The 26895-nt window shown below is 33.6% G+C and overlaps 1 long non-coding RNA gene across 2 annotated transcripts in view; it reads left to right on the forward strand.

Moving 5' to 3' along the window:
• Positions 1-1086: 1086 nt before the first annotated feature.
• LOC140848698 (uncharacterized) overlaps positions 1087-26895 on the forward strand; it is a 278561-nt gene continuing 252752 nt past the window's right edge. For both annotated transcript variants that reach the window (XR_012129804.1, XR_012129803.1), the window contains exon 1: positions 1087-1245. This is a non-coding gene — a long non-coding RNA (uncharacterized lncRNA). The remainder of the gene's footprint in view (positions 1246-26895) is intronic.

A 26895-nucleotide genomic window follows, 5' to 3' on the forward strand; every position in this document is an offset into this window, starting at 1 on the left:
TGAATGCTCCTGATGATAAACTAAGACTGTGTTTTACTAGCAGGGGAAATAGAAGAAGACAGGGGGAAAGAGTTCCTTGATGTGTTTCATCATGTAAATGACAATTCCTTGAAAGGTAGCAGATAAAAGCAGGCTGTCATTATTAGCGCTACTCATTATATAGCTAGAAAATATTGATTACTTGGTTTTCAAGAAAATTATATAATAAATTCAGACTTGATCTACCATTTCCTTTCTCTATATTTGCCCTGATTTTGTTGTGAATCCATTTTTTACACATTCAAATCTGACTATTTTCCCCACAGAGGAATGTGGGTTACACATAATGAACAGGATCGAATTTGTGCTCAGATTATTAATGGATTGGTAACAACTGTTAGTGTGTCATGCGTCTCTCAACAGCTGTTTATATTTTATTTAAAATCTGTAAAAACATTTCCATGTAGTCCCTTGATCTATGTAATAATTTCCTTTTGTTCCAAGCCATTGAAGGTGCCTTTGAACCCACAAGGCACTATTCATCTATTTCTTCAAGACAAGTCCACTTTCATCACAAAAAAATGAACATCATGAAAAACGAACTCTGAAATCAAAGTGTGAAAACAAAGGTGGGTTAACTCTACAAGGCGTTAAAAAAAAAAGCTGAGGCAGCTGCTGAAAACGATCAGTCACTATTGTTCTAAATCGCTCTTTATTTGCACCAGGACACTGTCCTAGTGCGCCACACCAAATCTTTTCCAGAGTTACCTTTTGTGTTCATTCTCTGCTTACAGCCTCTCTAAAAATTCTGCTCGCTGTTTGTCACAGTCAGGAACAAGTCTGTTAAGCTGACCCTAGTTGATAAGTAGGCGTTGTTACTTATGGATATCCTGTTGTGCTTGCCTCCGTAGTCTTGAATTTTCTTATTGTTCAAGCCAGAGTGATCTCAGAAGAGCATTCTTTGTAAAGTACAATGTCTACTTAAAAATTTGTCAATGTGCTTCCAAAAATAACTCGGATATGAGTCCAAATGACCGTCCTCTCCAAATGCTTCATTGTGATTACAGTAAAACCAGAAAAAATAATCTTCAAAATGGGAAAGGGAGGCAGAGTATCAGTCTGCAAATTGCTGTATCACCTGCGACATACCATGAAAGGGCTTTCTTTTGAAGCACAGAATGAATAAGGAGATGTGAGTCTGTAATATGCAAGTGGAGAAAAAAAAAAATAAAAGGACAAAAGCTCCCACTGCTGTGTCAAAGAAAGGTAGGGATAAGTTGGGTTGGATGGGGTGGGGGTGGGGTGTAAGGAAGGAGAGAAGACTGAATAAATACCAGACTTCTGAAAAAACAGGGTGGTTTGCAAATTTAGCTCTTGACTTTTATCTAGTAAAATATCAAGGTTTCATGTTTAAATCATGTTATGTACCGCAATCTCTGTTTTATGGGTAACTCTAGAATGAAAATGAGGAATTTCTTGAGTCATATTTAATATCGTTTCCCCATAATGGTTTAGATGTGGATATTCCAGATATGTATTAGAAATCAGAGCATGGAAACCCATGTTAAAAGCATAATTTAAAAAATCTGAACGCCTTCTTTTACACAAAGTAGTTCTTTCCTGCACTAGGAAAGCTGTAGTTCAATGAGTGAAGGGAAGTGAGAAAGACGGGATAGCTGAGGAAAGAAGCCTTCAGGCTGCAAAAGATGTATGACTCTACTATATAAACAAAACCCAGGCAAAATAGCAAAATATTTCAGAAGAGGAATATGTTTAATTGTGGCCCCAGGAGAGTCAATTTATGTGCCAACAAGTTATGTGGGTTTTATGTGCCTGTTAGTTTGCTATTCAATTAAAAAATGTGTACTTACTATGGCAACACCCATCTCTCCTGATACACAGGCTAATTTTGAGTCATGCAGAGTACCTTCTCAGAGCAACACGCAGACAAGCCATCAGATTCCAATAGATGCAAATTTCTTTAAAGCGTATCATTGAAACAGATGTGCTCCAAATGCTGTTTTTATTTTAGAAATGCTTCTTGTGTATCATGGTAATGATAACTCTGAGTTATAAAAGGGCTCTTGAAAAATCAAGCTGTAAGGTAGTAAGCACCATAAACTAACAAGTGATCTTTAAAAGAGAAATATTTCCATTTGTTACAATTTCCTAAATTAATTATCCTATTGGTTGTGAGGTAATTAGGTTATCTTCTATGATCTCAAAATATTTGCTTCTAGTTTCTTTGCATAAGTATAATCCAAATATATTAACGAGAAGGGATGGTAAAAGAGTATTTGCTCCTTTTCATCTGTCTTTATTTTGAAGGACCAAATCCTAGCAACTATTCTGGTTATTAAAATGGTTATTGTATTGATAAAGTGGTAAGGCCTATTTAAAGTCTTTCAGATGCCTTTAAAGTGAATTTACTTGATTTTGTTTTAAATTATTCAGTTCTTATATAAATTTTTATATAATGTGAAAGCTTCCTGTTACCATTCATATATTAAGAATAAGCCATTGCTGAAGTAATTAGTCAACTTACTGGCTAAGTACAGGAATTCTACATCCAAACTGTTTGTATTTGAGTATAAATTCTAGTTTAAAAGTGGCAGACTTTAAGCAAATTATTGTCTCTCTGAAACTCCTTTTCATTGGTTAACTAATCACATAAGGCTGCTGTGGGGAATGATATGAATGAGTATATATCTGTCATATAATATGTTTGTAATAAATTTCAGCTCTTCTTTGCCATGAAGGTTAGGGCCACAGTGCAATATTTTCAGCAGCTTACGGACCACTTATTTAAATAACTAGGTTATAAAGCTCAGATTATATAGTACACAAAGCAGTGTGGATAGAAAACTGCTGCAAAAGAGTTTTGATGACAAAGATGAGTTACTTCCTGCTTTTTTTATTATGGTTATGTTAGCTAAATACTAAATGGATCAATGGAGCATTTCAATGGCTGCCAGTCTATTCAGTTTATTGTGTATAGTCTTGTTTGTGAGGGGAGCATAGGAAAACACTAAAGCAAACATACAAATTCTGTGAGAGAAGTAGAAGTCTATAATTTAATATATTTGGAAATTTTCTAATCAGCAGACTCTCAGAAATATAAGAATCCTTGAGAATAATCTGTGAGTATAGTTAACCCTGAATAACATTGGTTTGAACTGTGAGGTTCCACGTACATGTGGATTTTCTTCAATAAATACATTTGAAAAATTTTTGGATATTTGCAGCAATCTGGAAAACATTCTTTTCTCTATGTCACTTTATTGTAAGAATACTGTATATAACATATATAACATAACAAATATGTGTAAATCGACTGTGTTATCACTAAGGCTTCCCATCAGTGATAGGCTGTTAGTTAAGCTTTGGAAAAGTCAGAGGTTATACATGGATTTTTGACAGTATGGAGGTTGCTGTCCCTAATCCCTGCATTGTTCAATGGTCAACTATATTTAAATATTAATTATTCAATCTCAAGACCTTAGATATCTTTTTAAAAATATTAATGTTTTTGATGCTTTGCCTTTAGAAATGCAGTTTTCATATTGAATAAGCATATGTGAAAGCATTTAAAAAAGAGAAGAGTTCCTAGATGAGAAGATAGAAACATGGATAGGAACAAGTTTATGCACGGCCTTTTCAGACATTTTGTTTATTTGTTTGTTTCAGTAAGTACAATAGGAGATGATTGAAGAACTATAATCAAGGGAACCACAGGGTTAGTCTAATCATATGATTAGACTTGTGATTTAAAAGGATTACTCTGGGTGCCGCATGAAGAATGTAGTCAATAGAATATACAAAAACATGCTGCTTAGTATTGGAAAGAAAGAAGAGTTTAGGTTGTGTTCAGATTTAAAAAAACATCAGTGTGAGACAAAAGTGGGAGAGAAAAGGACAAAAACAAACAAAATACGTGAACATAATGAAAAAGCATCAGAAAAATTTTAAAAGAGAATTTGCCACTGGGTTCATAATTAGTGACATGGTTAGTAAACATGAAATGCTCCTCGACAATGGACAGAATGGAAAAAAGGCAATCTGATGAAGGAAAAGATGAAAAGTATGGATGATAAAGAAATGAAATTTAACTTGAATGTTATAAGTCTATCTTAGAAAGAAAAAAGTAATTGAAAGTGACACTATAAGTAAAGATATAAGCCATGGAAAATTTCCTCAGTGAGAGGGGAAAATTTAAATATACAAAGTAAAAGACTGAGTTACAGAATAAATGAATGGAATTCCACACATAGATACAATCTCATAAAATATTTTACTTTCTTTGATAAATGAAAAAAAATCTTATAGGTACCTAAGAAAATAATGAGTTACCTGCAAAAGCTATTAATTCTAATATTACCCTAATTACTCTAGTAAATATTAGAATATCCATAGAGGTGAAATTAAGAAGCAGTAACCAACGTATTTTATATATAGCTAAGCACATGAAAACAACAGAGAAAAATCTTAGTATAGCAAAATAAAAATAGCAACAAAAAAGACCCCAAATCAGAAAACACTACAAACTACATATTCTATTAAATAATACTTAAGAACTACTCTTACTGATTAGGAAATGATAAATTACATCTATTCATACAGACATAAAATAACAGGAAACAACAGAAAATTAGGGCAGAATAATTTTCCTTTTCATACTTTGGGCCTTAATATCTGTGAGCTAGATTTAATAACCTGTGAGCAAATCATCATCTTTCCCTCAGCACTTCTTTTTCATGTACTTCCCAAGTCCTAAGAAATTTGCTTATTAATTCACAGCCTGGTGCCACAGTTCGGATTGACTGTATTGCAAATTTGATATCCTCTTGGAGAACAACAAACAATCATTTCAATGGCTCAACTATTTTCTTGATTGGAGCACTAGAGAGAATTACCCATGAATACATTTTTTTCTCGCTTTCTCAAATCCAAAAATTAAAGTAGATTTGAGAACCATAATTGTCATTTTCACTGTAAAGGCAAATGAACAATGACTTACTGCATCATTACAAATCATAAAAATTAATTGAGTCATTGAATTTTTTTAACTGTAAGACCATAAACCATACAATTGAAGATTTTTTTTCTATCACGAGTTCAGCTTTATATCTACTTACTATGATATGTGAAGTTTTGGTTTGGGATGTTTAAAGATCATTATGCCACAATCTCATGAGAGCATAATAAATACATTTAAAATTTGTCAATGAATATGGCAAAATTTAACAGTGAGAAGAAGTGAATATTTAAAACTATTTATGTTCTTTATTTCATAATTTTCTATAATTAAGTGATTACATTGCTTATATAATTACAAATTTGATATTTGAAAAGCCAGACAATATAACTTCAGTGTATCATTGTTATCAATTCTAAAAATAAGCAGAAAGAAAATAGAAGAAAAACTCTCAAAGGTAAAAGTTGGTAATTTGGAGAGATGTATAAAAAATAGTTCTTCATTTTCTTCTTTTTGATATTTTTCTTATTTTCACAATAAGGGTATGTGGTATTATAAAGGAAATCATTTTTACTAAGAATATAAAAACATGGATTTATAAAAGACAAAATTTACTTAGATAGTCTTAAAAATGAACCAATTTGGAGTACTTATAGTACAGACACCAATGAGTACTATGAAACCATATGATTATAGCAATTTTGTACTAGCACAAGTATAGAAAAACTGACCAATTAAGTAAGATTGAAATTCATGCATATGTAGTCACCTCATTTATAATAAATATTGAAGTATAGTGAAAAGGGAGTGATCCTTTCAGTGGTGTTGAGTCAACTCCAAAATTATATGTGACTAAAAAAATACTGATCCTTATGCTACACCAAATATTCAGTTCAAGGTCAATGATCAAAATAAACGTGTAACAAACTTTTAAAGAGGAAATATAGATGGACATTTTTGTAACATTCTACATTTTCTTTAGCAGGACATAAAAAAGGCACATTTCAAAAAATACTATTAAATTGAACTGTATTAAAATCAAGAAATACTGTTTATAAAACGGTGTTATTGAGACTTCCATATCTGCCTGAAGCAACCAAAAGAAAACAAAATATATAAGCCAATGGTTTTTGAGACATGAAATATTAGACAACAAAGAAGAATACTCACTGAGAAACATGACATAAATGGCATAAGCCCTATAGTTTTGCCAGAAGAGAATGGTAATCTAGAGCTTAGTAGACTTCCTGACTAGAAGACACTTTGCCAAGAAACCAGGAAAACCAGCATGGCTGGAGGTCTCATGACAGGTTACAGGAGAGGAGATAACTTTGCAGAGGGAGAATTCCAAAGATTTGCAGAGGAAGTGCCTCGAGTATTCAGTAGAGTACTGATTAGAATATGCATGTGTGGAACCTATCCAAGACCAGGGAAAGAACCAAAAGATAATATAAAGGGAAAAGCAGATAGCGCTCACATATGTGTGAAACTAGTATTTTCCTCACCAGCCACACTGGAGAAATTCATAATTTACATTGAGTAGGTGCCTACAGGGTACTACCTCAGTATTGGGGCATAATTATGACTAAACCAAATATGTCGTGGGTACCACCTAACACATTTTAAAAAACAAGATCTGAAGGGACCCAACTGTTTCCAAGTAACTTAACCACATCTTATAACAAAGCTCAGACTATTTGTAGAAATTCAAAGATATCCAGTGCACTACAATGTAAAATTAATAGTGTCTGGCTTCCAATCAGAAATTAGCAGGCATGCAAAGAAACAGAAAAATATAACCCTTGAGAAGAATTATCAATCAATAGAAAGTAACTGAGAATAAATTAAGATACTTCAAGTAGTAAACAGGACATTACACAATTATCATAACTGTTAAAAAATTAGCTAGAGACATAGAAGATATAAAAGAGATCCAAATCTGCCTTGTAGAAATAAAAAACACAATGTCTAAAATAAGAATAACATTAGATGGGATTAACAACAGATTATACATTGCAGAAAAAAGACTGGTATATTTGAAGGCATGACAGTAAAAGCTACTCAAATGACACACAGAAATAAAAATGACTTAAAAAATCCATTGAGCATCAGGTTGCTGTGGAACAGCTTCAAATGGCCTATTATTTCTGTAAATAGATTCCCTGGAGTGGAGTAGGGAGAGGGCAAAACTGTGAAGAAATGAGGTCCAAAAAGTTCACAGATTGGATGAAAATTATAAACCCAGGGATCCAATAAACTCAACGGACCTGAAGACAAAAAAAATATGAAGAGAACTCCACCAAGGAGCATAAAATATAAAATTTCTCATAACTAGTGATTTAAAAAAATCTGAAAAGAAGACAGAAAAAGACATATACAGAGGAACAAAAGGATCAAAGCCAATTCTTTTTGCAAAGAATGCAAGCAAGAAAACAACGGAGCAAAAATTTTAATGTATTGATGGCAGGGAATATATTAACCTAGCATTCTTTTTCCAGAAAAAAAGTATGTTTCAAAAATAGCACAAAAATGAAAACTTTTCATGTATACAAAAGCTGAAAGAATTCATTGCCAGTAGCATAGCTGGACTACATAAAATGTTAAAGAAAGTCCTTCAGAAAGAAGGATCATGATATCACATGGAACTACAGATCTACATAAAGGAGTAAAGAGAACTGGAAATCACAACTACATGAGAAAATCCACAGGTTAATTTCCCTTATTATTTAAATCTCTATAAAAGATAATTCACTTTTTAAAACAATATAATACTAAGTGTGGTGTTCATAAGTCATGTAAAAGTCAAGTATATTAAGAAAATAGTACAAATATCAGTAGGGAAGAAATGGAAGTAAAATATTATAACATTCTTATTCTCTAGATGAAATGAGATAATGTCAGTTGATGATAGACTATTATAAATTAAGGATGTAGTCTACAAACTCTCAGCAACCATTAATTAAAAAAAGTTCTAGCTAATAATCCAACAAAAGGAATAAAATGAAATCATAAAATTTAATTATACAAAGGAAGAAGATTATAGTAAAAGAGGGAAACAGGACAAAGATCATAGGGCAAAAAGAAAATAAAGAAAAATAGCAGATTATCCATAATCATATAAATAACGAATTATTGCACATGGTATAAAACATGTCGATTAACACGTATAGATTGTCATATTGAATAAAAAAGCAAAAGTGAACTTTGTGCTGCCTGTCCACACATACTTTATATATAATTAGATACAAATAATTTAAAATTTAAAGGGTGGAAAAGATATGCCATGCTGATACTAAAGAAAAGTAAGATGACGTAACTGTATTTGTATCAAATAAATCAGATATCAGAACAAAAAACCTTATCAAGGACAAACGTCATTTCACTCATAAAGGGTCAATTCAAGAGGAATACATAGCAATTCTTAATGTTTGTGCACCTAAGAACATAGCTTCAAAATATATGAAGCAAAACATTGATATTGACAAGCCAATTCTAAAACTGGTAGAGAAATGAAAAAATTTAGGAGAGCAAAAAAAAAAAAAAGAAAAAATACTGATAAAGAATAAAGCTGGTCCAATACTACCTGAATAAAGCATGAACTTATTAAGCAAGAATAGTATTGGCATCAAAACAGTGAGGCACTGACATCAAGATACATAAATAGGTAAACAGATCATTACAAAAGATTAAGAAATAAGAAATAAAACCAAAGATTTATGGACAAGTTACTTTATGGAAGTACAAAGGCAGTTCGATGGATACAGTACAATCTTTTAAAAAATGGTGGTAAATTCCATATCCATATGCAAAAAAAGAGGTGCTTTGATGCATACTTCACACCATATTAAAATTGTTAATTTTAGACCTAAATGTAAACCCTAAAACTATAGAGGTTATAAGTATAACCCTAGTGATAACCCTAAACCTAACTGGAAGCTTTCCAAATATTCATCAGCAGAAGAATAAATAAATTTATTATGGTATAGTCATGAGTGAGACATTTCTTAGTAATGAAAAGATTTACGATTACAAGCAACAAAATAATTTCACAAATATGAAACTGAAGAAGCCAAACACAAAAGGCTACTATATGATTCCATTTATGTAATGGGATGTAGGTAAAACCTATCTATACTCTTTCAAGTCAGTAGAGCAATTAAACGTGGGGGTGGACATGACACTTGTGCTATAAAGGGCACATGGAGATCTCTAAAGTACTGTAATCTGTTTCTTGATATTTGGGGCTAATTATTATAAGATATGTTCAAGTTGAGAAAATTCACTATACTGTAGTACTCTGAGGTATTTTTCTGTATATATGTTTTACTTCAATAAAAAAGTTGAAACATATAAGAGCATGTTTTCTCTCTATATAATGCAATCACCAGATAATTACAGATTCTCAGGTTTAGAAAGGTCTTTGTGCATCACGTTTTTAGATATTCATTACTACTATTCAGAAATTTTAACTAGACAATAAAAGGTGAAGCTGTTGCATGTTCCTTTAAAAAAATTATTTAGGTGAAATTCACCTAACATAAAATTAACCATTTTAAAGTGAACAATTCCAGGGCATTTAGTATATTCACAATGTAGTGTGGTCAACATCTTTGTCTAGTTCCAAATCATTTCCATCTCCTCAACATAAAACTGTTAAACAGTTTCCCCCCAAGCCCACCTTCCCTTATCCCATGACAACTACCAATCTGTATCTGTCTCAATAGATTTATCTATTCTGGATATTTTGTACAAATAGAAATCACAGTATTTGACCTCTGTGTCTGACTTTTTTAACTTAGCTTAATATTTTTGAGGTTTATCCATGTATGGAATATATCAGTAATTCATTCATTTTTATGGCTTAATAGTATTCCATTCTATGTCTGTATCATGATTTGTTTATCAGTTTTTCTGTTGATGGACATCTGGGCTATTTTTTTGTTGTGAATAGCTCTGTGATGAACATGAATATGCATGTATTTGTTTGAATGCTATTTTCAGTTTATTTGGATAGGCATCTGGGAATTGAGATGCCAGATCATATGGTAATTCTATGCTTAACTTTTTGAGGAGCCTCCAAATTGTTTTCCAGCAGTTCAAACATTCTACATTTCTACTAGCCATGTACAAGTATTCCAATGCATACATTTTTTTTTACTAATTTATATGTTTCATATTGAGACAAAATTACATTTAGGTAAAATTTACTTGGAATGAAATGCATATTAAGAGAACATTTTAATGAATTTTGACAAATGTATATGCCCATGTAACCATGTTGCTGGTGCAGAGTAAAATTTTACAGCCTCCTTAGCAAATTGACAATGTATTATCTCAATCAATATAGAGAATGTTTCCATCACCCCAGAAAGTTCCCTCATATTCTTTTCTATATCAACATTGTCAACATTGTTCTAATTTCTGTAGTCCAAGTGCTTTAAGTGCTTTCATTTTTATTGTGCTAAATAGTTCTTTGTGTGAGTATACAATTTGTTTATGCATTTTCCAGTTCATTGAAATTTGGGTTTTTTGTTTTGAGATTATGAATATAGCTGAAATAAACAAGTTTGTGTGTAGACATTTTAATATGGGGGTTGGGGAGCAAATACCAAAGAGTAGAATTCTGGGGCTATAAAGGAGGTGTATGCTTTACTTTATAATACATTGTCAGTTTTTCAAGGTGGCTGTAAAATTTTACACAGCACCAACAAAATGTAAGAGTTTCAATTGTTCCTCATGCTTGACAGTATTTGCTGTTGACAGTCGAAATTTTAGTTATTCTAATGCATGTAAAGTATATGGTTCTGTAGTTTTGCTTTGCTGTGCTCTGATGATGGTTGATAAGCAATGTTTTATATTCTTATTAGCCATTTGCTTTATGCATTTTTATGCAGTATCTGTTCAAATCTTTGCTCATGCCTTTGTTAGTTTGTCATTTTATTATTGATATGTAGGAACTTCTGTCATTCTGTGGATGTACGTTCTTTGTCAGATACATATGCATTTTGAATGTTTCCTCCAGGTGTGACTTGTCCTTTAATTTTCTTAGTGATACCTTTTGGGGAGATGTCCATTTATAAGTTATCCTTTATAAGTTATCCTTTTATCATGTTCTTCCTTTTTGTGTGTTAGATAAGACACATTTTCCTAAAACCAGATGTTCTCCTACAAACTTAATAATGTCCTCCTTTATGTTTAATCATCAATCTCCAATCAATATTTGTGAGTGGTTTGAGGGAAGGATTGTGCTTCATTTTTTTTTCAAGTGTTTGTCTACTTATATCAACATCTTTTGGGGAAGATTCTATTTCCTATTGAATTACCTTAGACCTTTTATCAAAAAATCAATTGACCATGTTAATGTGGTTCTATTTTTGGACTCTTCTTCTCCAGTGATCTGTTTTTCCATTTAAGTAAGAAACAGGCACTTCTGCTAAAGTCAGGAAGAAAACAAGATGTCACTACCTCTACTACTACTTAATGCATATTGGAGATGTGGCACAAATTGATATCTATTCATGGACTCATGCTACTTAATCAGAAACTGCCATCCCCCACTCCTAAGGGAACAGAGGCAACTACTGTTCTGAGATTGTCCACCATAGAGTAATTTGATGGACAAATTATATATGTAAATGGAATGATGCAATATGGACTCTTCTCATTACTTCTGTAAGAGAAAAACTTGAGCATATTTAAGAGTTAATGAGATGATCCAATGAGCTCAAGAACTTGAAAAAATATATTATCTGATGAAATAGGTTGAATATGAACTGTGGGTGGATCCTGACGTATTATAGAACTACAGTATATGTTTTGTGGGAGTCATTGTTATTTATTTTTATTTATATTTTAAATTTGAATTGCTCTTTTTGCTTTTGTAGCCCCTCCCACCTGATCTTCCCATCTTCTGTTTCTTACTTGGTAAAAACTTTTTATCTTTTAAGCTTTAAGTGTATCCATAAAGTTTTTATTATTCCAAATTGTGTAAAAGTGACCACTCACTGTGTCTCTATTGTTTCTAGTATAAGAATAACAGCTTTTTACCAATGAACATAATGTATGTTTCCTTTTGAATGTTTTTAAGACACCACCTGTGTCTTCTGTATGTGACATAATACATGCCAGTAAGTACTTTTCATGTATGCCTAAGCAGGATCTAAATATGCAATTAGAGCATGCAGTGATTCATCCATTTCTTCATCCACTCAGAATGGTCATACTTAGTGAGTACACACTCTGAAGTCACTATTAGGGCTGAAATCCCTGGTTTTGCATCTTGTTCACTAAGTACCTTGGACAGTTTATTTAATCCCCCAGTGTCTCAGTTTCCTTATATGAAAATAGGAATAACAGTAGTGCCTAATGCCTAGAGTCATATTGTGGAATCATGCATATAAACTGCCTGCCTGCCTGACACTGCCTAACATAGTAAACACTCAAATATCTTAACTTTATTAATTTTTATTTAGGAAACCTATTGTAGGTTTTTATTTTGTGCCAGATACTGAACCAGATAAAGCTTAAGTGTATTTTAAGCTTTCAAGGAACTCATGATCTAATGCAGAAGATAGATAAACATGATAAATAATAAATAGTATGAATAGAACCCTTTGAGAGCACAGAGGGAAAATAGTCAATATGCTGGCTAATTAAAAAAGGCGTTATTTGAGCAGACATTTGACAGATACATAATGTATGCCAGGCTGAGAATTAGAGGACAGGACAGTAAAAACAGAGAGCAGAATGTGCAAAAACATGGCTATGTGCACAGAGCTGGAATGCTGAGAAATGAAGAGGTTGAGAAATGGAAATGAATTTCAGAAGTCTCAAGACAAAAAATTTGTCATATTCAATCTGGGTAGAAATAGCTGCTGACTTGAAGTTAGAGGAGTCTTTTGCAAGCAGCAGCCTTGGGTATGACTGAATATAACACTAAAAAGCTCAGACCCCTTTATTAAGCTCTCATAATACTCACATAATATCCAAGCATAGGTTGGTATAAGGTATCATGGGACCAAATAAACTCTTTTTGACATAGCTGAATAAAGAAAGGTCAAAAATTGGATATGTTACATTAAAAATAAATCATATTTCCATTAGAGCTGCTAATTTTCTGACCCAGTCAAAAGATTCAGTTTAAAACTAATAAAGTAGCAGCAGAATGGGCTGATTTAAATTTCACCTTCTCTCACTTTGTATCCAACCCCTATTAAAAGTGCTAATATCCACAGGACCATAAAATGGCCTGAAGACCTCTTGTTGGAGGGATAAAGTGAGGATAATGAGGGTAAATTGAATAAATTGCATCTGGAAAATCAGGAGTTATTTGAGAACTCAATAGAACTTTGCAGGTTTCCTATATTTGAACCACCCTTTATACTTAAACTATCATTTTAGTGTGTAAGTTTTCTATATAAAATAAATGAACTAGAATTATTCCAAGTTGAGATGAAGTACAAATGTAAAGCAGATAGATTTAGCCACATATGAAATCCATTTGCAGGCATAGCTAAATTCTAACACCCAAGTTTCCACAGGGTTATTATTTTGATAGGGAGAAAACATGAGTAGGATTTACTAACCACAGACTTTTCTAATGCCATGATAATGTAGATGGGGTTTTTATAGACTTTTCAAATTTTTCTCTTTTGCTGGTTTAGTCAAATTATAACCAAGTAAATACTGTATTTTTCATTCTAAGAATTAAAATTAATGTAATAAAATTGGAATTTTAGTTAGTTGATATTCTTTCTCTTGCTGAAGGCTACCACTCTCCCAGAAATCAGAACAATTTTTAGCCAAACAATGCTATATTTCCTACCCCCTGCAGGTATGTATTATTTATTAAAAAGATGAATACTTGGAGCTCTTTCTCATCTTTGTCACTTACTAGCTGATTGTACATCTCAGGCAACTTACTTAACTTCTCTGTACTTCATTTTTCTCATTTGTAAAGAGAGAAAGTAATACAACCTACCTCATGAGATTGTTACAAATAGACATGATAGTTATAAAGCACTTAGAGCAGTGCTTGGCTAAAGGTGGTGTTCAATATATACTCCCTTGTAGCTACATTTATGTGCATGACTCTTCAGACAACAAATTTATTAGCTGTCAAATGCAGTATCTATGAGATGGCTGCTGTGTGATTAAATAAAGTCATGTTCCCCGAGGCTTACTAGGCCTACTCTGGGTCCTAAAGACCTTTGAAGGTCCAAGTTTGGTTTAGGGCCACCTCTTTAATGGAGGTCTCCCTGGATTTCTTCCAACTCCTCTACCACTCAATGTATTTTATCTCCTAACTCCTTTTTCTGTATTTGTAATGATAACTATGTAATTTAGCACCTGATTCTGGATTTTAGATATATGTGTATTTTTTCTTTCCCAACTACTCTAGAATCTTAGTATACATAGACTTATGATAATAATAGCATTTATTGAGTCATTAATATCAGCCAGGTATGGTGCTAAATGTTTGATATATAAAATCTTATTTGCACCCATCCACCCAAGAGCCACTGATATAGGTACTACTACTATTTTCATTTTATGGACAAAGAAATTAAGTTTCAAAAGTTAAACAAATACTCAACTTCCATAGTTTTCAAGGGATAGATCTGTGATGTGAATTTATATTTTTTGTCAGGCTGATATCCAGAGCATAAGGTACATGGCCTTTCTTTGTGCTATTCTGATATGCACAAAGTAGTTGTTTAATAAAGGCTCAGTATACTTTAAAAGATATGTTCTCAGAACTTCAAATTTCCTCTAAGTAGCTTTCCTTCTTTACCATGAGTTGGTATTCTCCCCACCTTATTCCTTTTCCATTGTGACTGTTGAACAAGTCTACCATGATATGAACTCATTTAACAGAATATAATTAACACCAGTTGAAATCTCAATTGTTTTCTATTAACTAGTTTTCTGTTTTTAACTAACATAAATTCCTTATTTTTGATATACATAAATTCATATACTCAATAGTGGAACATGTTAGTTTGTACACAAATTAACTAAAACTAATGTCTTTGTAAGTTTTATACTGGTTAACTAAATTTTTTCCCTCTGAGTCTTTCCAAGTAACACAGAGCCATTCACTGTTTCTTTTACCATCCTCCAATTGCTGAAGCCACAGAAAAATATAAGTTGATCCTTTACTAATTTTCTGTACACATGTAAGGGACAGTAAGATGGCAAATATACTGATTATATTCATGCAAAGAATGACATATCTTTGCAAAAAATTGCTTTAGCCACTTATGAACAGTCAATTTAGAAGCAATGGAGAAAGTCAGAAGAAAAAGGATTACAAACTACATTCTACCATTAAATAGATGTAGGATTTGGGGCAAGAAATTTATTTTCTCTTTATTTTTTTATTGAAGTATAGTTGATCTACAATATTATATTGGTTTCAAGTACACAACAGAGTGATTCATCAGTTACACCCATTAGTAAGTCCTTACCCCAACTAGTGCAGTTACTATTTGTCAACACAGAAAGATGTTACAGAACCATTGGCTATATTCTTGATACTGTACTTCCATCCTTGTGACCAACTTATATTATGATCAAAAATTTTTGTGCCCCTTTATTCCTTTCCCCCTCCCCCATGATAACCACTAATCATTTCTCAGTATCCATGAGTCTACCACTATTTTGTTCATTTTGTTTTGTTTTGCTTTTAGATTCCACAAATAAATGAAATCATGGTATTTGTATTTCTCTGCCTGGTTTATTTCACTGAGCATAATACCCTCTAGGTCCATGCATGTTGTCACAAATGGCAGGATTACTCTCTTTTATGACTGAATAGTATTCCATTGTTGTATATGTACCACATCTTCTTTAGCCATTCATCTATTGATGTTGCTTCCATCTTGACTATTGTAAATAATGCCTCAATAAACATAGGGGTGCATACATCTTTTGAAATCAGGGATTTTGTTTTCTTCAGGTAAATTCCTAGAGGTGCAGTTACTTGTAGTACTTTTCCCTTTTCTCTACATCCTTTCCAATACTTGTTAAGAATGTTTATTATCTTTGAACTTGAATTTCATCCTTGTGTAAAGTGGGAACCATTGTACCTGGCTCAAGGAAAGATTGAGTAAGATTGGATTACGAATTGCTTTATAAACTGTCAAACTCTATGCAACATAAAATTTTCTCTCCAAACTCTCAATTTACGTTCATTTATTTTAGTTTTATGACTTGTGCCAAACTTGTTGTTGATGTAACATTAAGAGCCAGAAATTACCACTGGTGGTTATGATGCTCTCACTAAACTGGAGCTGACATGTATTTGTGTCTCTATAATTCCCAAGTCCGTCACTTGAACCTCCCCTTGATATTGTTATAGTGGAACTATCTAAATATATGAGAAACTTAATGAAACTTATTGAACATGCTTTCGTCTTTCTGAAGAAGTTACCTCATCTTTAAGCTAGTTAGCCTGAGTAAAATTTCAAGAATATTTTCAGAGCTTGGATTAAAATTTAGTGTAGTTAGATACTAATACTTTCTTTAAGCACACTTTCAGCCTATACTTTTGTAAGAGGTGAAAAATAAATGATTTTATGAATACCAAAAAAGTAAGCTTTTTGAATAACTATATTCTTGTGTAAGTTTTTAAGCTGCTGGGATATATTACAGATACAACAATTCCCTCCTATTCTACCTAAGGCAAGAAGAGTTTTGAATCCCTTTGTCACATGATGGCTGTGAGTGGTTTTCCTGAGCAAGTGTTACTTTTCTTTCTAGAAGAAGAAGAACATAGTTAAGCACATCAAGTTTGATACACCTCCTTTAACAATTTCAAATTGGGCACTGCCACTTTAATAACCCACACCTGGTTAAGATTCCTGTTCCATTGAATTCACACTGCAGTAATGAGCCCTGAACATTAGGCAGAGAACATAATGAGAACAATGCAATTAATCACCAAATTGTGCTCAATTTCAATAACATGAAAATTTCTCTTACATTTTTCCCCCTAGAAATAATATTTTATGTAGTGGAAAAGGTAGGTAAAGTTTCAGTGATGAAAAAAAATTGTCCACATATTTAAAAAAAACAACCTAATAGCCAGCAGGCCACACAAAGGTGAGTGCATAAATCAAATACCTATACCATCTGTTAGAGAAAATTAACAGGAATTAAATGGCACACATTTCTAAAAATACATTTCTTCACAGCATGCAGAAGCACATCTTAAGAATTAAATTTCTGAGAAAGAATATAAAAATTTATGATCAATTAGGAACTTCTATTTTCTTAAAACACAGGGAATCCTTTTCTTGTTAAAAACAAATTCCCAGCCCAACTTCTTACCAGGTGAATCTACTGTTGTAATTATGATTTAAAAAAAATACTGAGCTGGATGTCCAGAGTACTGGGTCCACCCAAATCACTAATTATTTGGGTGATGGAGGTAGAGTCACTCAATTTCTCTAGGTCTGTTTCCTAATTTGCAAAAAATAAAGCAATGGGACAGTAAGTGAAGCAGAATTTAAGAAAGTAAAATTCTAAAGCTAATGGATTCTAGGTATGTGAAGGGTAGAAATTGTGATGGACACTAATTTATCCTATTCATCTGTTGTAGAATTAGTGAGAGCAGGGGGAAAAAGGTTTATTTGTAAAAAAAAGTTTTTTAAATGGTGTATTTCCTTGCTGTCATTAAATCCGGATAGATTACTTGCATATCCTAAAGACATATGAAGGAGACCTGAATTTCGTGCTTTAATATTTGAGTAGGACATGGCCAGTTGTCTTGAAATTGACACAAAGCTTACATATGCATGATTGCATGTTTTTCTGAAGAAGACAGGTCATTATGGACTGTCATTTGAAAAGCAGGTGCAATGAGCCCACCTGCAAAATTAGCTTATATGCACATTTCTGGTAATAATAAAAACAAATTGGGCATTTAGGCACTAGCTATGCATTTTTTTTTTGTTTGCAGAGACTCTCCTCTTTTATAATCACACACAAAAACCCCATGCATAATTTAGCATCTATATGTTATGTAAGCCCTGTTCTTTCCATTCACTTTGGAAACGGTGTGAAGGGCCACTATCTTTTATAGAGTGAACACATTTTTGAGATAAAATGTAACAATGTGTTTTACACAATTTGCAGACAAGTTTACATGGTTGAATCTCTGATTCTAATTTAACAGTGTCATGAACACTTGCTTTTTCAATTTCAACTAAGGTAACCAGGCGAGAAATCCAAATGAGTAAAAGCAGTGATTGATGCAGAGGATGGCTTTTGACACATTTAAAATACACCGTACAGCTTAAGTTTGATGCTGTAAACTAATTTCAGGCTATCTTGAATAGTATGTTTTATTTAGCTTAAGAAAATAGTATCTGCAAGTATAAGAACTGAAAAAAACACTAGCATTTGTTTTAGCACTAGACATGATGTGCTTTGTACTCTGCTAAAGAGCAATACTACAATTCCTAAAAAATGGGGATAATCCAATTGTCCAAGCAGGCATGTTGGGATGGTTACATATACAATAACCATCCCATCATGTCTGTGAGAAAGATTGTGTTATCACTGTTTTGCAAATGAAAAGAATTGAAGATCAGATTGGTGAAGTCATCTGCTTAAGGCTACGTGGCAGATAAGCTTTAGCATTGGTAAGCTCAAACCTGACCAAGTGGTTTATGGCATCACTTTTCTATCCATCAGAATGTTAAAGGACTTCCAAATATTTTGTAAATTATATATTGTTTAAGAATTGTTTCTTATTTTCTAAAGTAATTTGTGGAATTTTCCCTTTATGAGTGAAATGAAGGATCATATTAACAAGATAATCTTATATTATTTCTAGGTCTTTCTATATTTAGTGCATGGAGTGGATAGCGGGCTCCCCAGATAAACATCAAGACTTCCTCCAGTTGAATAGCAGACCCACCTGCTATTACAGATGTTGGAAAAACATGTTTTAGACGAATTGAACATTAGTTTTATAGGTGTTATGGTTTAAGATCATATCTTACTTAATTATTACTCTGTGTCACTTCCTATCAATCACCAAAACATTTGAAGGAGAAGAAATGAATTGGAGGAAACATAACCTTTCTCATAGACACAATCATAATAGTATAGGAAAGATGCCTTTGGGGTCTAGTTTTGAAATTAATCATGCCTTCTGGAGTAACAACTCTAATTATATCCATTTCAATTTTATTTCAAAAGAAAGAGCAATATTACCACAGTGCTAACATAGCATCAATACTGTTCATTTATTTTTCTCCAGAAATGATTCTAACACTAATGTGGTGATAAAAAGAGCTTTGAGAAAATCCAGAAAATGCCTTTTTTTTTTTTTAGAAATTTACCAGTATTAACCATAATTTTTTTAATAACTGTAACATGGTTCCATTCTTTATTCTTATGCTTGGCCTCATGGGACAAGCCACAGACAGGTTATGACATAATACAGTGCAACAAATGTTATTAAAAGTGGTAAAATGCAGAGTGTGAACCCCAGTCATGGGTGCTTTAATGTGTTTTCACAGGTGTAAGTCTTTTTCAGGAATTTCCTTAAACTTAGTTAATGTTCTTTTTAATGAATTCTTAATAAATGTTTCAATGTTCATTAAAATAGCAATAAAGACTATTTTAAAATTCAGCTTTGCCACTTTCCTCCCCAAAGAGAGCAAGCTGGAGGAGTATCAGGCAGCTGCGTCTCTTAGACTAGATAATGGGGTCAACCTTATAAACAGAACTTATAGCACTAGATTCTTTCTTATAATGTCTGATATCTGTCCATCACTGTATTTCCAAGAATTTTATAAACTTTATGGAAATAACCTCATTAACTAATTTACATCTCTCAGAGGTAGGTTGAGGGTAAAATATTTCAACTATTGCTTGAGTCCAACTTGTGGGGTGTTTTCCTTCTGAACTCTGACTCTGAGCCCTGGCTTATTTAAAGAGCACAATGTTGAGTTAACAGTTGTGATGAGTAGCTGTCAAGACTCGGATGGGAATGACATAAATGACTTTACTTTTGAAAGTGGGTCATTAGAACTTGTGAAGACTCTTGTGATTGGATGGATCTTGGAGATGCCATTAAATATGTTCCTTCATTACTTTGCAAGACTACACCCGAGCTATCCCAGATATTTAATCAGAGTTAAAAAAAGAAATTTGTTAGGGTAAAGTTTACAATACATTCTAAATTGAGAATCTGTGAGGGGAGACAGTGTTAGTCTAGTTTACCATTGAATACCATAGTAGGCATTCTATTAATGTTTCCTGAAAACATGAATTAATGAATAAATGACAACAGGATATATTGACTATACACAGTGTTTGAAGCACTATTTGATGAATATTGCACATATACATTCTTTTTATTATCAGAGGCTAATAAATACCTAATAATAATAAATTAATAATAAACTGAAGGAAAGAATACATAAATCAATTTTGTATAATAATTCAAATCATTCATAGTGTTGTTAGGAAATGTTTTCTTCTTCCTGAGCTAAACCCTTTATGTTCTTTTAATCCTATTGCTCTTTCAAGAGTGGAAATTGAGAAATATTGGGGTTAAAATTACTTTAAATACATCATGAATATAAGAAAAAAGGAAGATAGGCACTTGGGGAAATGATTATAAATATTATTTCTATAAAACATAAGGAACATTAAAGATCAAAGTGTGAAAATTACTTGTTCTTTTTACTTAAAAATACCTTTTAATTGTTATTATTATAGACAACAATATAAATTTTAGATGCATCCTCTTTAAATAGTTTCATTTTTTTGGGGTAAAAGATTGACAGTTTTAGGGCAGGTGGAGGATATGATAACATTATTGGGAAAAATAAGATTTATATTAATAATGAGAAATGCAAATTCTAAAATTACATGAAAGGACAATCACATAAATAATTGAGTAGAATAGTTACATCCACATATTCCATAGTGTATATTATACTGACACCCAAAATCTTTTCTTTTTCTATTTAAATATATTTTCATGATCATAAAAATGTGCAGCATAAAATAGTTCAACTTCGCATTAGCAGTATGACTTGTGTTTTTTATTTATAGTGCATTCAGTGGCTTGAAAATTGTTCATTACAGAGTTGTTTTTTTAAGTCAATGTTTCCAAGCATATTATCCCCTCCATCTACAATTGCCTGTGAGGAGTGGCTAATAAACAGTCTATTTTAAAAGTGTGTGTTGCTAGGAGCAGCAAACAAATTCTGGCTGGGGGAATAGTGAATGTCTGTTTGAAAGTTATTGGTTTCTTTTTAACTGCTGTTTTACCCATTCACCACAACTGACAATGTTGTGTGAGAACCTTATTCTATGCTTTGACCCTACTCCCATCTTTTCTATTCTTAGTTTAATGGTGACCTGAATTGCAAGCAGAAGTCTACTAAACTTGAAGAGACTGTTAAAGATGGAAATAACATATATATATACAACTCACTATCAACAAATAAACATGTAGAGGCTTACACAGGTGTGTATCTTTAGAAGATGAAGGCCAATATGTTTATCAAGAGAGACTGCATTTGTCCCTGAATCGGTTGTCAGTCTAGCATTATCTATACCTTGTATATAATGTTGTCGGCAGCTCTTATTTTTCAAAGTTCTTCATCAGTAGCTGGATCATTCTTTTGTCATCTTGCAGCACTGGAACAACGTTGTTTGAAACACTGGCTATAAGACTGTTAGAAAAACAAAGGGTTCCAAACAATTAGCAACAAAGTTCATGTCACAAATAATGCATGTGTCTTCCCTTTCTAATGGAGCTGGAGGCACTCAAGACACTGTCTTTGACCTAGGGGAGTGGTAGGAGGATAGAAGAAGCAACTGCCTTAGCCTTTCCTTGTTTGTAATAAGTCCCCCACTGTAAGGCAGGGCTATCATCACCAGCCCGTGCAAAATAGGTGCTGAACCTCTGAAGGGCAATTCTATAGTGCAGATGCTACTTTCAGACTAAGTTTATGTTTAGAGCTACATTCTATCAATTCAGTAGTGTTGAGAAGACAATTCTTTACTATTTAGTCATCTTAACGTCATTAATTAAAAAATAGACTTTTGCCAAAAAGCACATCAATCTCTCTCTCTCTCCTATGAGTCTGAAAATTTGTTGTAGGCATGTTGCAAAGGGCTTCAGTCCCTCTTGAGACTACATGGTATCCATCCACTTGGAGGGCCTTTAAGTATTTGCAGTACTATCTTATTCTATTTCAAGGAGTCGTTATGTTAGGTCCCAAGTATTGAGGTCATGCTGAGCAATTTACAAAGTTTATACTCTGCTGTAAAAGTTTACTATCTGTTCAAAAATTACATTTCTATTAAATGATCAAGTCAGAGTTGCAAAAGACACATTTTATATAAAGTTTAAAAATAAGTTTCAAATATTCTGTCCTTTCCATTACACTAAGAAAATAAAATCCATCATCTGTAATTCAGTTGATGAAATAATCATTTAAATATTCATAAATGTACATATATTTATAGGGTGAATTTCTAAATTCAAAGCTTAGGTCTTTAACTGAGATCAGGTTTTGCAGTTATAATCTCTGCTATCGTTGGTATAGTGATTGTTTTCCCATGTTATTACTAGTTCTTTCCAAGAGAGAGCAGTAGTGAATTGCATTATTTGTGCTGGCTATGTAGTTTTACTCAAAAGTACTGATTTTCTTTTTCAACTTTCTAACCTTTCAACCTATTGACCATGAAAAATGCTCTGACACAACGTGACACATATAAATGTTTAAAGTCCAAAGGGTAATTATCTATATTCATAGTTAAAACTGTGCCTTGATTTCACAATAGAAACCATATGTTCACTCAAAACACTTTCAATAGGTTAAATAACACCCAGATTAACCCTGAGTTAGTTTACTGGTTAAAATAATAGCAGCATCTTCTTCTAATTCAGTAGTTCATTTATCATCTCTGATCAAGACACTAGACATGAACTTTCAAGATTTAAAAGCTGGAGTTTAAATAGAAAAAAAGAAGCAAGAATAAAAAGCTACAGATGTTTAAATATCCTCTTTCTTGACCTTATCACGATCTTATCTGTTAGGTACTTAATACCAGTTTTGAGAGTTATTATTGAAAACTGCATTTAATTTTGTCTTACATTAATAATAGAAAACACTTTTCTCTCTCTAGTCACAATGGAAATAACTTGCTGATTTTACCTTAGCACTGTACCATATGGAGAACAATTTAGATCAATTATTGATTTTTAAAAAAATGCAAATACCCTTGGGCATGGATCAAACTCATGGGGTACTGAGTGTGAGGAAGGAGAAGCTCTGACTAGGCCAGGCCAGAGCATCTTGCTTCACTGGCCAGGGGATAGATTTCTGTGAGACTGAATTGTGTAAAGTAAGACTTCACAGAACTTTCAAATAAGCCAGCTCAAATACATACATCTTCTTATCATCCTTGAAAAAATTGATTATTCTGAAACTTGGGAATCACTGCAGCAGAAAATTACAAACAAAAAACAACATTGTGTATTATGGGAGTAATGACAAGCCAAAGGAAAAAGAGAGTGCGGGGTCAAAAAAAAAACAACAAAGAGGGAAATGACTTTTCAGAATGTTCCAGTTCTGCACACATTAAGCTGGTAGCAAGCTGCTTCTCGCCCTGCTTTGTAATGTCACAGTTCCTTGACAAGCTGCAGAGGAGATCACCTCCACCGAACAGAGGATCTACAGGGGGTTTCTGTCTCTGAAGAAATGACATGTTTTCCTGAATATTCCATTCAAGCCCCATTGGAAACTGCATAAAAGTATAGTACAGAAAGAACTAAGGGGCTGGTAGATGCTTGGTTGATATTCTTGTTCTGATCACATTACTATTTTTACCACTATTTCTAAAATTACTTGGAATTGTCATTCTTCTATACAAGCCAATACAAAGGCTGTGGGAACTGGGGAGGGGAGTATTCCCTTTGGACTTAAATGAATTTGATTTTCATAGGCAAAAGCATGAACTCCAGAGGGGGCTTTGACTAAGCGTTCCTTCCCTTGAAATAGAAAAAGGACAAGGACAATCTTCGGAATGTAAAAATCAGAAGGTCGGTTAGAGAACAAGCCTCTTTGTTCTCCGTGAAACAAATACCATTCTAAAATATTGCAGTTTTGCATTCATCACAGGCTAATATACTGTAAACAAGTGAGCAGAACCATTCACCCTTAGAAAAGCTGGCTCTTGTCCAATTTATGTTCTGTATGTGAGTTTTCCTATGTTCTCCTTATACACCTTTACCATCATTTATGCATCATTTACCACAAAGGTAGGACTTACTAATAAATCTCTTCTATAGAATGCTGAAAAGAAATCCTAGAGGTCTTTCATATTTAATATCTCAATGATTCTGCAGCCTTCATTTTGTCATAGCATAGATTATTGTGGATAAGGTCTACTAGAGACCGAGTGTTATTTATCAACAAAACTCTGAGTGAATATTAAGGAAATTTCTCAGCATTTGCACTGGAGGAATATGCCAGGCTCTTGTCTCAGTTCCAGTTATTGAAAGTTAACACCAAGGCAGCAAGGCTTTTAAAGCTACTTACACTCACAGTAAGTTCTCAGCAGTGGCTGCTAAAGCCCAGGAATCCAGAGGTGGTAAAAAACATTTATGTTGCATTATCGGCTCCAAGTGACAAAAGACAGGTAGCAGTGCCACGGTGAGTGTTTCATTAAATTTTCCAGTCAGTGAGTTAGCACTTGGGAAAAAGAAATGATACATGGTTAATGTTAATACGTGAAAGGTTACACTCTGCAGATATAATGTCTCAAATATAAGCAGTGCCTAAATGATGGGAAGAAGGGCTGGAAAGTTGGTGTCTGAGAAATCATGTCTGTCTTCAAATTGAAAGTGACTGAAATACCTATGGAATGTGGCCCAGAGCTTTTTACAAGGTTTGCTGCTAATGTTGCTTTATGGAATTAAAAGGAGTTAAAACTATCTCACCAAGAAGGTAAGCTGAGGAATAGTCACCAAAAAGGAAAAAGGTTCAAACACTGATTCTCCATTAGTAGGTTTGGTGTTCATTAGGGGTACCCACTACGGTCAGAAATTCAGCAGAGCAAAGGTCAAGGGTCACACCCTCAGACCCAATTCAGTGTTCTGTAGACGAAATTCTCCAAGGGTGTGACTCACTTAGCTTGCTCTTTCTGGGTGTTCAGAAGCTTCTTATGATACTTGCAGAATGTCCCTCTGTTCTGCTCTTACACTGCAGTGGCCTATAGCTCAGGATTTAATACAGCCTCTAAAGGGGTTTTTAATGAGAGTGGTACATTTTAATGCATTTGTTATTTAAACATAAATATATGTAATAATTTAAAAATATATGCTGTGAGGTTCCAAAGTGGACTTTTATTTTCTCCTCACTAAGCACCTACTGATGACTGTTAATAGTGTAGCTGAAGTCTGTGATCTGACTTCTCTTGAGCTGTTCTGCTGGTCATTTGTTCTAGTTTCCAGGACCTCATCTTCCTGTGCTCTTTGGTTTGGGGTTCTTACTCTTTGAAATGCAAATGCTCAAAGTGAACTTTAAACTTGATCTTTAAGGAAGCCTTGATCCTTTCCAAATTGCTCAGAAAAATGCTGGCTGCCTGTTAACTGAGAAGCCAGTGTTTGCTCCGAGTTGGCCCTGCCCCTCGTTCTCCCCAGCCTGCTCTGTGTGGTCTGTTCTTTCTCCCACACTGAGGGGAAAGGGAGAAGGGACCTGATCTCCAGAGTGGAAGAAACACTTCCTTGTCGGAGACAACAAAAAACAGATCTCCTGTTAAGGGGTGCCTTGCCATTTCCTCCATGACATTAAAGTGCTTCTGAAGAAGGGAGCTTAAGATGTTATTGCTTATCCACTTCCTACCCTGAATCATTTGGGGCAAAGGGTCAGGGCCTGGGGCACAGGGAGGAGGGAAAGGTGTTGACATGGAAAGAAGCTGTGCAGGAACATCAGAAACTCCTTGCTTTTTTGATTAACTTACTCAATACTTTCTGAGCAACAATTTCCATATGTAATATGATAAACACTGCAGGGAATTAAACATGAATTCGATGTGAAACTGGTCTTTAAAGAACTTAAAGTATGAAATGGAGAGAAAAATCTGATGTATTAATAGCCTTGGCTCTAAGTAGAAAGACTGTCAAGGTCACCGGTCAGGGGACTGGTTTTACCACCTGGAGGGTTGGGAGGTAATAAGAGAAGGCTTCTGGGAAGAGGAGCCTTTGATTTAGTCTCTGAAGGTAAGAACCTGAGTGTGCAGAGGGAGGAGTTTGAGGTGCAAAAGAGTTTGAGTTTTGGTGGTAAAATGGTCTGCACATACAATAACATGTGATTCTGTTTGTTTAGTGTATTTTGTATGGAAAAGGGTTAATGGAAAATAAGTTTTAAAAGGTCGTGTGAGAGATACTGCATAAAGGAAAGGAACTTAAAGCTTATTATCTAAAGCAGGCTTTCTTCAACTTTGGATCCCCTCTATTAGAATGTCCTGCAATGCTTCTTCAACTATGTTCAGAATCCCCACTGAATATCCATCCTAGTTACTGAACCAGTTAACTCTGGGTTTGTATTCTGGATCTCAGTTTTTAATATATAAAAGTTATTTTTATTTCTGCTAAGGATTGAGATCAGCTGATCTAGGAAGTATGAAGCCATTGAAGATTTTCTTTCATTCAACAGACAGTTTGAGCACCTACTATGTACCAACTATATGCTGAGGACATAGTGTGGAACAAGCTACCTTTTTTTTTTTTTTTGAGAGGGCATCTCTCATATTTATTGATCAAATGGTTCTTAACAACAATAAAATTCTGTATAGGGGGGGTCAATGCTCAATGCACAATCATTAATCCATCTCAAGCCTAATTCTCATCAGTCTCCAATCTTCTGAAGCATAACGAACAAGTTCTTACATGGTGA

This window comes from Manis javanica, chromosome 4, assembly GCF_040802235.1.
Source record: "Manis javanica isolate MJ-LG chromosome 4, MJ_LKY, whole genome shotgun sequence".
Lineage (NCBI taxonomy): Eukaryota > Metazoa > Chordata > Mammalia > Pholidota > Manidae > Manis > Manis javanica.